Below are 12,281 nucleotides of genomic sequence, written 5' to 3' on the forward strand. Positions count from 1 at the left end.
GCCAAAAGGGTGGGCGACGGACGTGGAAGCGCTTGTGCGCAAGCGGCCAATTACTGCACACGCCAACACAATGGAGAGAGAGGGGGAGGGGGGGTCTGATACACATGATAGACAAAAGAACGAAAATGCCCATGTTTATACCAATGTTCAGCCAGCATTGGTATAAACATGGGCATTTTCGTTCTTTTGTCTATCATGTGTATCAGACCCCCCCTCCCCCTCTCTCTCCATTGTGTTGGCGTGTGCAGTAATTGGCCGCTAGCGCACAAGCGCTTCCACGTCCGTCGCCCACCCTTTTGGGCCTTCCGTGTCGTTCAGGTGTTCGCGTTGCCAATCGATGCATTTATTACCACAATTCTATTGAAAACGTTTCTGGTTCTGATTTTCATAACCAGTAACAGATTATAACAGCGGTCACCGGTTCTGACTTATGAAAGTGGTTACCGGTTTGGCGTTTGACAATGCTAGTGATCACTGTTCACGCATGCCCCCACACGCTTGTGCCATTAGAGTCAAACGAATGCATCAGCAATTACATCTGATAGCTTGTTTAACGATTTTCGTTCTACCCCTGTGACAGAAAAAAAACTTAGCATTTTTACAGAATGTTATTTTTTCGTGAAACAATTAACTTAGGAAACTGTCCAAATATCAACTGCATGTTAGGCTAAGGGCCCAATTACTTGAGTGATATATATTATGCCTGGTAGGATGGTTTAGTTTTATTTGTATGTGTTTGGTGATTTGTTTACCTTTCTTATACTGTACTTTTCATTACTATCATGTGTATGTACTGTTTGTTGTTGTTAACGTTCTTACCCGCCCCAACTGGACATCTGTGAAAGGGAGTTTCATAGCTCATCGGATTCCTCCAGTATAAATAAATATTTTTTGATTCTGATGTATCGGGGAGATGCATTTAACCTTTAAAATTACAATTGTGTCGATATTAACCACCCAATGCATATTTGTTCAAGCAACCTCATGGGCAACATTCGGGATTTATAATTTCCAATAGGAATTGGGCTACCCTACAGCTTGATGGTATTAGCGTATCGCCAACCATGGTTGCACAATTGACGATAGATGGTTTATGGGTGCAAGGGTCAAGTGTCTCAGATTCTGTACCACTCGCATGCATCATCCTGCGAGAGCAGGACTGTTGTTCACTACCCCGAGTGGGTTGAAATGGCTAGCCGATTCTCTGTAGTTTGAGAAAGGATGCATGTCATATATATCCTGCCACAAATGAACCACAACTTTCAACATATGAACCACAATACCTTGCTGATCTCGTCAAGGAGCATAAACCAACATGCAAACTTTGGTCATCCTCGCAGCAGCGGCTTTTGGCTAACCATCGAATAAAGACGGTCACTGCATTGTGCACTTTCAGATGCATGTGGCGGCTTGAAATGCTATTATTTCTGATATTAAAAAGCAACTGGAGCTATGCACTTTGAAATCTATATTGAAAACTCATTTCTTTAGAACAGATTTTTGTGTTTAATTTGTTGTCCTTCCCCACACCTCCGATTAGCGCAGTTGGCTGGGTATGGTGCGAAAGAAGTTCAACATATGCTTGTGCTAACACAAACGTGACGTGCACTGGGTTTCCAATTCGCAGTTGACAAATAAAAATTCACTCCATTTGCAATCTCTCTCCTGCTCCTCACCCACTGCCTCATAAATGCATTTGCAGTTAGAAAATAACATTATGAACATATGCTCTGGTATATAATTTTAGTGGTATAATTTTTCACCTCGTGCCATTGATTTTTCCAAACTACAGAATGTATTACAAACAAACAAAAACACAAAGTCCCGATTACATTCCTGTGTCATGGCAAAAAACACTGTCTCAACAAGCAAATGCATCACAAGAAGAAGACCATGTAAGAGGGATCAATGATATAGCAGAGAACTTTACTTTACAGGTTAATACTGCAGTTCCACTGAGAATTGTGCAACACTTCCTGTGGTATTTAGACACTTATCAGCAAGGCATAGTTGCTTATGCAACTATGTACTTTTTTACTTTCCAGACTCCAACCCTGCTTATCTCGAGAAACAAAAGAAAGCTCGAGAGATATCAGGGGACTTGCTCTTGCATGGCAAGGTCGTGCAGCAATAACTGCTGCTGGAAAATGCGAGCAGAGCCAGAATTGAGTGGAGACAGCACCACTCAGCAATCCAGCCCCAATAACAGCGGCTCTCTCCTCTCACCGAAGCTACTAGAAAAAGAGCGTAATAGCTTATAAAAAAATAAGAATATGTTTTACCCTTTCTGGCAATGAAACAGGTGTTAAGATGTTCAAACACCAAATAGAAACCTTTTGCAAGGAATCCAGTCTGCATTAACCACACGTACTTGCTGTAAACATGCCAACAAACTGTACATGTTCTTTGGTTCTTTCTGTAAAGTCATGTAGATATAAAAATAATAATAAAAATAGAGTGAATAAAAAATATATAAAAAACACAAAAACACAGATGTAGACTGTAACCTGGTTAAATTTAGACTTAAAACTTTCGTGACTGCAGGAATTCATATTCTTTGGTTCTTTCGGTAAAGTCACGTTGATAGAAAAATAATAATAAAAAGTGAATAAAAATAAAAAATTATAAAAATGAAATAATAAAAAAGACATTCATGTAGACTGTAGCCTGGTTCTTAATCGGAGTGAGTGTACTGGCAGTCTATAGTATAGACTATAGCCTGGTTATCAAGTTTGGTGAGTATACTGGCAGTCTATAGTGTAGACTGTAGTAATTGTTATTAAGCTGGGTGAGTGTACTGGCAGTCTGTAATGTAGACTGGCGCCTGGCTCTTAACCTCGGTGAGCTTCCTGGCATTCTATAATGTAGACTGTAACCTGGCTTTTAAGCTTGGTGAGCGTATTGGCATTCCATAATTTACTGGGCGTAGTACCAGCCCTAGCGGGGCTTGGGTGAGCGCTGGTCAGCGCGGAGGCACCACGTACAGTGTGCGGTGCGGGCTCCCAGTGAGGGAGCGAGAGGGAGTGTCAGCCAGCCAGGGTTACGTTGGGGCATGATACGCTGGTTGACCTGCCGACACGTGACTGGATGATATTGGAGGGGGGCCACCGAGGGACAGGGGCTGCTGGGCGGTCACGTGGTATAAAAGAGCTCTCGGGGAGCCTTCGGGAAAGAGCTCGAGAGATCTAGAAGGTGGGCGGAGCGAGGGGCGGAGCCAGCCCCAGCCCAGCCCGATATAACGAGGGGCCCCGTGAGGGACTCAGGGTTCTTCTTGTTGCTGGTGATCCATGTCGGATAAAAGAAGCTTCTAGCCATGCGGTCCAGCACCAAGCTTGTGGTCTGGGCCGGAATAGCGAATCGTGTCGAGTTCTGCCGTAGCGTGGCTAGATGGGCATTCAACACCCAAGTGTAGGTTATGTTATATTGACTTATTGAATAAATAGTGTTGCTCCCAAGACAAAGTCTGCAACTCAGTTGGACTCACGACAACTGGTGTCGGAAGTGGCCAACTTGCTAAACTGTAGCTAGCGGTAGACAAGTCATGTCTACACGTCGCAGAGTTCGTGTACAGGCGTCGGACGACGAAGACGATGAGGAGCTGATTCCACCCACGGCCGCCGAGGATGGAGCGGAGACGCTGCCGGCATAGAGTGCAGTCGGGGCGCGCGGCACCTCGCCTTTGTCGGAGGAGCTCGTCAGGGACGCGCACAGCCATCTAGTTGACCTCCTCCAAGCGGCGTCCTCGCTCCTCATTGAGATGCGGTCCCTGCCCTCGACGGTGAAAGAGGGAGCGGCGGAGTTGTCCGGACGGGGCGACTCAGCCGCCATTTCACAGAAGGCGGCAACGCAATCGCCGCTGCCCACCGCCCTCGACGATGATGCCTTGGCGGCGTTCCTTGCCATTCCGCTGTCCGAGAGGTCCACCCTCATGTAGGTGTTTGACCAAATGGCCGCAGTTTTCAAGCCTCCGCTGAACAGCCGCCAGAAGTTCGCCGTGAGCCGGAAAGAGGATGGTGAGTCGGCTCTGGCCTACCGAAGTGCGCTCTTGGCGCTGGCGAAGGCCACGTTCCCGAAAATGGACAACAGCCTTGACGCCTTGGTCCTTGAGAAGATGTTGGGACTCGCCAAAGACCTCCATACTGTGCTCCCCGCCGAGGATGGGGAGGTGTCTTCGCTCAAGATCGCCAGGTGCATACAGGCGTAGCAGACCCTGCAACGAGAAGCCTGCTCCCGCGTGCTCGCTGCATCAGCGGAGCGGCGATCGTCGGAGTGACGGCGATCGGCGGCGGGACAACCAGCGGCGGGCGAGGTCTGCATCGTCCCAGTCCAGCAGTGGACTGGTCACCTGCTACAACTGCGACCTACCGGGGCACGTTCAATGGGGCTGCCGGGTTCCTCGCCGGCAGCCCCTCGGACATTCACCTTCCCACGACTCCCAGCTCTCTAAGGCGTGTCGCGGCACACCTCACACTCGGCCCCGGGGTTCACTTCACCCATCGGTGGGGTCCGATTTGCATAGGGGTCGCACACAGTTTCGGGGGGAGTCGGTGCATGTTCACGACGCGCGAACATGCACCGGATCAGTGGTCGGAGCTGGCACATCGAGTGGTTGCGGCAACCGCGGGGTCGTTGGCTGTGCTTGGGTTCATTGAGGGGGTTGAAATTCGCATGCTTGTTGACACCGGCGCGTCTTCAACCATTATTTCCGACCTCATTTACAATATTTTGCCCCCCCCGGTGTCAGACTTTGGAGCCGTTGGATGCTCCGTGTTTCGCCGCCAACGACGGATCATTCGGGATAATCGATCGGATTGCTGTTGCGTTGCACATTGGCGATGTCACATTGTCGGGCCATGTTTTGGTTTCTACGGCCCTGGCTATTCTGGGGACTGATTTTCTCGGCAAAATGCCTCTGAAGATTTGTATGGACCAGGGCTGTTTGGAATTGCCGTCGGGACGGCGAATGGCATTTCTCCCATCTCCGACCCGCATGTATTCTGCTAACGCCACGGTGCAAGCGCTTGCGTGCCGAACGGCGCGCAAATTTTGGTGCCCCTTCGATTGCGTAAACCGCTCGATGCGCGCGCTGTGGGGGACAGTATTGTGTTGGGTCCCTCAAATAAGCTTAGTCGGGGGATGTCACTCGTAGCGGCTCAGACGCTGGTCTCCCGGGACCAGGCACCATTTATCCAAGTCCTTAATGCCGGGTCGGACACTACGGTCATTCAGGAGGGTTCCGGCATGTCCGGAGGCGAATGTCGTGGGAAATGTCGGGGTCAGTGTTCGGGCTCATGGACCTCGGAATGAGGGCTGGATGGATAGGCTCTGCTCGGAATACGGCGATTTGTCCATGGGACAAATGGGGAATCTGAGAGCGCTTCTGCGGGAGTTTTCGGACATTTTTAGTAAAAGTAAATTCGATATCGATCGCACGTCCCTTTTGAGCCACCATATCGACACGGGAAATGCCGCCCCCATTCAGCAGAATCCTTACTGCCCGAGTCCAGCCAAGAATTAACACGTTCAGGCGGCGGTTGATGAGATGTTGGCCGCAGATATCATCTCGCCATCCACCAGTCCATGGGGTGCTCCAATCGTCCTAGTTAAGAAGCACAATGGCAGTTTGTGGTTTTGTGTCGATTTCCGCAAGCTTAACAAGGTTTCTGTTACGGATGCATACCCCTTTCTTCGTATGGACGATTCATTGGACGCTCTGGCGGGCGCGCAGTGCTTTTCCACCCTTGACCTTTTGTCGCGCTTTTGGCAGTTGCCGCTTGACGAGGCCTCAAGGCCCAAGGCGGCTTTTCGAACACCACAGGGGTATTTCGAGTTTAACCGGCTTCCAATGGGGCTCCACTCCACGCCGGCCACCTTTCAGCGAATTGGTTTTGGCGGGCCTCCAGTGGAATTCGTGCCTAATCTACTTGGATGACGTCATTGTTTTCGGTCGCACGTTCGATGAGCATTTGGATCGCCTGCGGGCTGTTTTCGTTAAGATGTGTGCGGCCGACCTTAAATTCAAGCCCCAAAAAATGTCACCTACTCCAAAAATCTGTTCAGTACTTGGGCCATATAGTCAGCGAATCGGGAATCGCGTTCAGATGTGGTCGACCCCCACCTCGGCCAGCGAGGTGTGCAGTTTTATCCGCTTTGCTCTTATTATCGACGATTTGTAGTGGGGTTCGCATCTATAGCAAAACCTCTCCACGCCTTGACAGTTAAGGGACAAAAATTTCATTGGGAGAAAGCTGCGTTCCACTCTATTCGTAACGCCCCTCCCCTGCGTTATCCCGACTTTTCGTTGCCGTTCGTTTTGGACACGGACACCAGTAATACCGGCATTGGTGCGGTGTTATCCCAAGTTGTTAATGGCGTGGAGCACGTGGTCGCGTATGACAGCAGAGTGCTGTCTCAGGCCGAGCAGCAGTACTGCGTAACGCGCCGGGAGCTATTCGCCATTGTCGTTTTTGTGCAACAATATCGGCCGTACTTGTACGGGCGACATTTCAAGGTGCGCTTCGATCACGCGGCGCTCCAGTACGCGCTGCGTGTGGATCAGCCTTCTGGTCAATTGTCACGCTGACTCGCAATCCTGTAGGATAGTTCGTTCAATGTCACGTATCGTAAGGGTTCTCGCCATATCAACGCCGATGCCCTATCACGATTGCCAGTGGGCGTGGAGTGTGCTTGTTTTTCGGGTTCGGGTCGTTGTCGACTGGCCGGCTCGCCCTCCCCATCCCCTCTCGTTGCGTCTGCCGCGGACACGATGGCAGGGACGGGCGACGTCTCTGCTGCATGGGATGAGATTTTGGGGTTGGACTACGAGGTGTGGGGAATGCCGGCGTCCCTCCTTAAGTTGTGCCGGCGTGTCGAGTAGACCGCCGATGGCACGGCTCCGCGGGGTGTCGCCTCGTTCGTCCTGCGGGGTGGCCTGCTCATGTACTGGGCCAGAGGATTGCACTGTTATGCTATTGTTGTCCCTACTGCCCTGCGTGGCGAAGTTGTTTGGGCTGTGCATAAACGGTTGTTGCACCTCGGAGTGCAAAAGACATGGGCCACTCTTAAATTGGATTTTTATTGGCCAGCCATGGCCTCCGACGTCGAGGATCTGCTTAAGGGCTGCGTGCAAAGTGCCCAGCGGAAGCCGCCAGCGAGATCCTGTTGCCCTCCGTTTAAATCCATCCAAGTGTTGCGTGTAAATGAAATTGTTGCGCTCGATATTCTCGGGATGTTTCCTGCTTCCGCGCGTGGAAATAGGTACTTGCTTGTGGGCATTGAGTATTTCTCACGCTGGCCTATGCCCTGGCCGCTCCCGAATCAATCGGCGGTGACTATTACCGAGGCATTCCTCAATAGCGATGTTCTGGATAAGGGTGCCCCCGAGCGCCTCTTGACGGATCAAGGCAAAAAAAATCGTCCAAGCTGCTGTGTGACGTGTGCAATTTGCTGGGGATGAAAAAGGTACGCACGTTGCCGTACCACCTGCAAACGGATGGCATGGTCGAACGCCTACACCGGACTCTGACCTCCATGTTGAGTCACTTGGTTAGCGTGTCACAGGTCGACTATGATTTGCATATTCCTGCGGTTCTTGTCACTTATAGGAAGGCCCCTTATGCGTCCACCGGCTACTCTCCCTTTTTTATGTATGGGAGTATGATCCTCCCATCGATGTGCAGTTACAAGCCGCGCCCACCCCGAAGGTGTCCAAAATATCTGATTCAATTCGGTTCACTCTCGCCAAACTTTCCAAGGCGCGGGAAGCTGGCAATGTTAACTCTCGTGCCAAATAGTTGGCTAACGAGAGGCTCAAAGGCGCCTGTGTTTCCCTGTGCGATTGGTCACCGGGGGACAGGGCCTGGTTGCATTATCCGCAGGTGCCAGTCGGCACATTTCCCAAATTGCTGCAACCATGGAGGGGGCCGGTTGATGTGGTTCGAATCATGCGGCCGCAGTGTGTCCAGATTCGGTTCGGTAAGCGGAGCTGGTTTGTACACCCCTCTCGTCTGAAGCCGTTTATCGCGCCTCGTGAGTTTGTATCATCTCTATATCGCAGGGGCCGAGCGTCGGGTGTGCCCGACGAGCTGGGGCGTGCGTCTGCCGACACAGATCCTCAGGTGAGTGTTTCTGTTCCACCCCCAGGCGCCTCGCGATTGATGCCTCGCACGCAGTCGCTCGTGTCGGCCTCACGTGCTCTGGACGTGAAGGACCCAGCGACCCGGCGACCCGGCCTACTGCTCTTCGTGAGGAGCCGGCTTCGTCGGGTCGATTTCTTGTTCCCCCCGGGCCTTCCAGGGCGGTCGAGCCCAATTTGCCTGGAGGACCAGCGTTACGGACTCGTTCAAAGACTCGATTTGCGTGATCCCCACGCATTGCACACTCCCACACCGTCATGGGCTGTCGCGCTCGCATGAGTCGTGGCGAGTATTTGGCCGATCCTGCTCGCCATCGAGCTCACGGGCGTTGTTACACGATGTGAGTGGGAGATGTTGTGGGGATCTTGTACGACGCGATTGTTGGGTTCATCTTTTCTTTTATCTCTCCGTGTATATATTGTACAGTTGGGTTTGGGTAATTTATTGTGTTGTTATTGTTGGAGCACACTTGTTTGTTCTGTATAATTGTACGTCGGTTGCTTACTTGCGGGGAGGGGGTTGGCATCCGAGACGGCTGGAAGCTACGGCGGGGGGGGTGATGTAGTGACTGTGATTGTCACTGTGTGGTGCCGGGCTTACGAAGCCATGGCGGATGTGTTGGCATTATGTGTAGCCCACTTACTGGGCGTAGTACCAGCCCTAGCGGGGCTGGTCAGCACGGAGGCACCACGTACAGTGTGCGGTGCGAGCTCCCGGTGAGGGAGCGAGAGGGAGTGTCAGCCAGCCAGGGTTACATTGGGGCATGATACGCTGGTTGACCTGCCAACACGTGACCGGATATTTGAGGAGGGCCACCGGTGGACGGAGGCCGCTGGGCGGTCACATGGTATAAAAGAGCTCTCGGGGAGCCTTCGGGAAAGAGCTCAAGAGATCTAGAAGGTGAGCGGGGTGAGGGGCGGAGCCAGTCCCAGCCCAAGCCGATATAACGGGGGCCCCGTGAGGGGCTCCGGGGTTCTTCGTGTTGCTGGCGATGAAGATCCACATTGGGTAAAAGAAGCCTCTAGCCACGCGGTCCAGGACCCAGCTTGTGGCCCGGGCCGGGATAGCGAACCGTGTATAGTTCTGCCGTCGCGCGGCTAGATGAGCATTCAACACCCAAGTGTAGGTTATGTTATGTTGACTTATTGAATAGTGTTGCTCCCAAGACAACATCTGCGACTCAGTTGGACTCACTACAAACGTTAAGTCAAAATTAAACTGTACAGGCTCTGATATATGTGTAATAGAGTCCATGTTCGTAGATCTTTACTTCTGACACCAGATGTAATAGAGTTCACGACTCTTGGACGCCGGAGTTGGAGGCACACGGGTTTTATTCACACAGCACGGTTCTGGCATACAACACTAGAGGGGGTGTCGGCCCCCTCACCCGGCTAGCTGGGGATACACGCGCTAGCTACTTCCTAGCCTGCCTCCTAGTCCTCCTCTAACGGGCTAGGGGAGGCTATCTGGCCCGACACTGGTAAGTCGGGCCCGGTACCCTGAGTCCCAGACCAGCGCTGACAAGAGCACCGGCTCTGGATCTCGGGACCACGCCGCTGGCTCGGTCCTGTTCGGCCCTGATAAGGACGGCGAACCAGGGGAGTCCAGGGCTCTAGCTAAGACGTCTTCAGTCTTCACTGGTTAGCTTAACAAGAACCCCGAGCCCTCCGATACATCCCCTTTTATACCCAACCCCCCGCTGAGGGGTGGGGCCCCCCCGGGGTGCCTGGCGCGGACGTCGTAGAGAGCACCTCCCCGTGCACTCACGTAGCCCCGCCCACTGTGTTTGTTTGCCATAAGCTGCCATGCATAACGGGCTCTCTCTCTAACACCCCTACATATGCATTGTCTTTGAAACTAATTGGCCTACACCAGAGACAGCCTTCTTTAGAGTCTAGTCTCACCAGTGTCAGACCAGAGAACGCGAAAAGGCGAACAGTAAAAACCACAAGTACGTGTGATTAATGCAGACTTGATTCCTTGCAAAAGGTTTCTAATTGGTGTTTGAACATCTTAACACCTGTTCCATTGCCAGAAAGGGTAAAACCTTTCTCGGTAAAAAAAAAATCTATTCTTATTTTTTCATACTTAATGCTGGCAAAAAGGTCCCATTTTGGAGCTTCATAGCTCATCGGATTTCACCCGGATCAATAAAGATTTCGATTCCGAGTGACAGCGACAGCTCGGGTGAGCCGGCTCTTAACAATGAGTTGGGCCCGAGCAGAACGACGGCTGAGCCGCTCACGTGTCTGTGAAAGCAACGGAGCGGCTCGAGCCTGGGCTGCCGAGCAGCTCCAAAGCCTCCACCCCCCGTCTCCTCCTCCTTTCTGCGTCCTCGAGACGAGACGATCCACACTCTCCACACCGCACGGTCCTCCTCACCGCACGCAGCAGCAGCATCAAGGTGCAGGCAACGCTCACGGAGCAGCGGCGGCACCCCCCAACACAGCAACGGCTGGCGGTCGCCACTAAGTGGCGATGATGTCACGACGGCACTTGTGCCAGGCTAGGTGCACTTTGAGGCCACGTGAAGTGTCGCAGAGGCCGCTCTAGACACTGCTGATACAGTGCCGGTCATCAGCTCCGCATCCTCCCGCAACCAACATCGGTCCATCTCTTCTGGAGCGCGCCCGTTTCGCCCCATCCACACACAGACACGACTCCACAACAACAGCAGCCGCCATTCGCCACTAAGTGGCGGTGACGTCACCACGGCGCTTGTGCCAGGCTATGTGCACAATAACTCTACACACGCAACTCCACACGCGCACAAAGTCTACAAACAACTCCACACACACGCAACTCCACACAGGCAACTCTACAAACAACTCCATACACACACGCAATGAACTCTACACAGGCAACTCTACACAAACACGCAACTCTACACAAACACGCAACTCTACACACGCAATCAACTCCACACAGGCCACTCCACACACAGGCAACTCTACACACGCCACTCCACACAGGCAACTCCGCACACGCAGTCCACTCCATACACGCAACTCCACACAGGCAACTCTACACACGCCACTCCACACAGGCAACTCCACACACGCCACGCCACTCCACACACGCAGTCCACTCCATACACGCAACTCCACACAGGCAACTCCACACACAGGCAACTCTACACATGCCACTCCACCCAGGCAACTCCACACACGCCACTCCACACACGCAACTCCACACAGGCAACTCCACACACGCAATCCACTCCCCTCAGGATCGTCGCTCACAGGGACGAGGCTGTCACCTGCAACTCGCAGCTCGCAGTCGCTGCTCGAAGCGAAATAAAATCTCGGAGTGACGTCACGAGTCAGGAGGCCCACATGACGTCACGCGAGGACGGCGCGAGCGCCGCGAAGTCGCCCGGTGACGTCATAAAGCAGAAGGCGCGCGGGTGACGTCAAAATGCAGCAGCAAGGAGCGCGGGTAACGTCAGAATGCAACAGCAGGTGCGCGGACGACGTCACAAAGCAGCAGGAGGCGCGCGCGAAATTAACGGCAGTTTCTAAAATACTGCAGCCGATAAAATATAAATTAAAATACAATAACATGTGTAGCGCTGCTAACTCGCGGTAAAACCCCACGAACATTACCTGAGACGTCGTCCCACTTTGTGGGCGCCGCCACGGCGGCTAGGAGATGTTAACGACCTCGCCTGGTGTGCAGGGACCGCGTGGGTTCGATCCCGACCCCGACTCCTGCTGTTGTAAACTGCTATCGTGTGTTTGTATTATTTGTTATTGTTGTTGTAGCGTTCTTACCCCGTGCCCCTACTGAACATCCGTGAAAAATAGCTTGCAAGCTCATCAGATTCCTCTAGTATTAATAAATATTGATTCTGTATAATTGGGAGTTTGCGTGTCTCTCTCTCCCCGAGGTCGCATGGATTTGTCTCTGGGTCCTCTGGATTTTCCCTCCACATTTAGAATCACGCGTTTAGAGTATTTGGCTGCTGGACATTTCCACATGACAAGCCACTTCTCGTTGTGCTATCATTTGTGATATCCATGTTGCTTCTGATGAAGAGCCATCTATATAGCAGCTCAGTGGGTCTTACCTGGTAAAATAGAAAGTCAAGTTTAGCAAAAAGCTTATGGACCATAGCTACTCGCAGAGGCTTAAAGATCAAAC

General features: G+C 52.2%; 1 protein-coding gene across 2 annotated transcripts in view; it reads right to left on the minus strand.

Annotated features, from left to right (window-relative positions):
* DHRS1 (dehydrogenase/reductase 1) overlaps window positions 1-11,489 on the minus strand; it is a 30,680-nt gene extending 19,191 nt beyond the window's left edge. The window contains exon 1 of one of the 2 annotated variants that reach the window (XM_078602129.1): window positions 11,398-11,489. The gene's annotated coding sequence lies outside the window, so the exon portion shown is untranslated. Of the gene's footprint in view, window positions 1-11,380 lie in introns of both variants that reach the window. The other variant, XM_078602130.1, reaches the window with a different exon arrangement.
* Between the last annotated feature and the right edge of the window lie 792 nt (window positions 11,490-12,281).

This window comes from Lampetra planeri, chromosome 17, assembly GCF_965212315.1.
Source record: "Lampetra planeri chromosome 17, kcLamPlan1.2.h2, whole genome shotgun sequence".
Classification (NCBI taxonomy): Eukaryota; Metazoa; Chordata; class Hyperoartia; order Petromyzontiformes; family Petromyzontidae; genus Lampetra; species Lampetra planeri.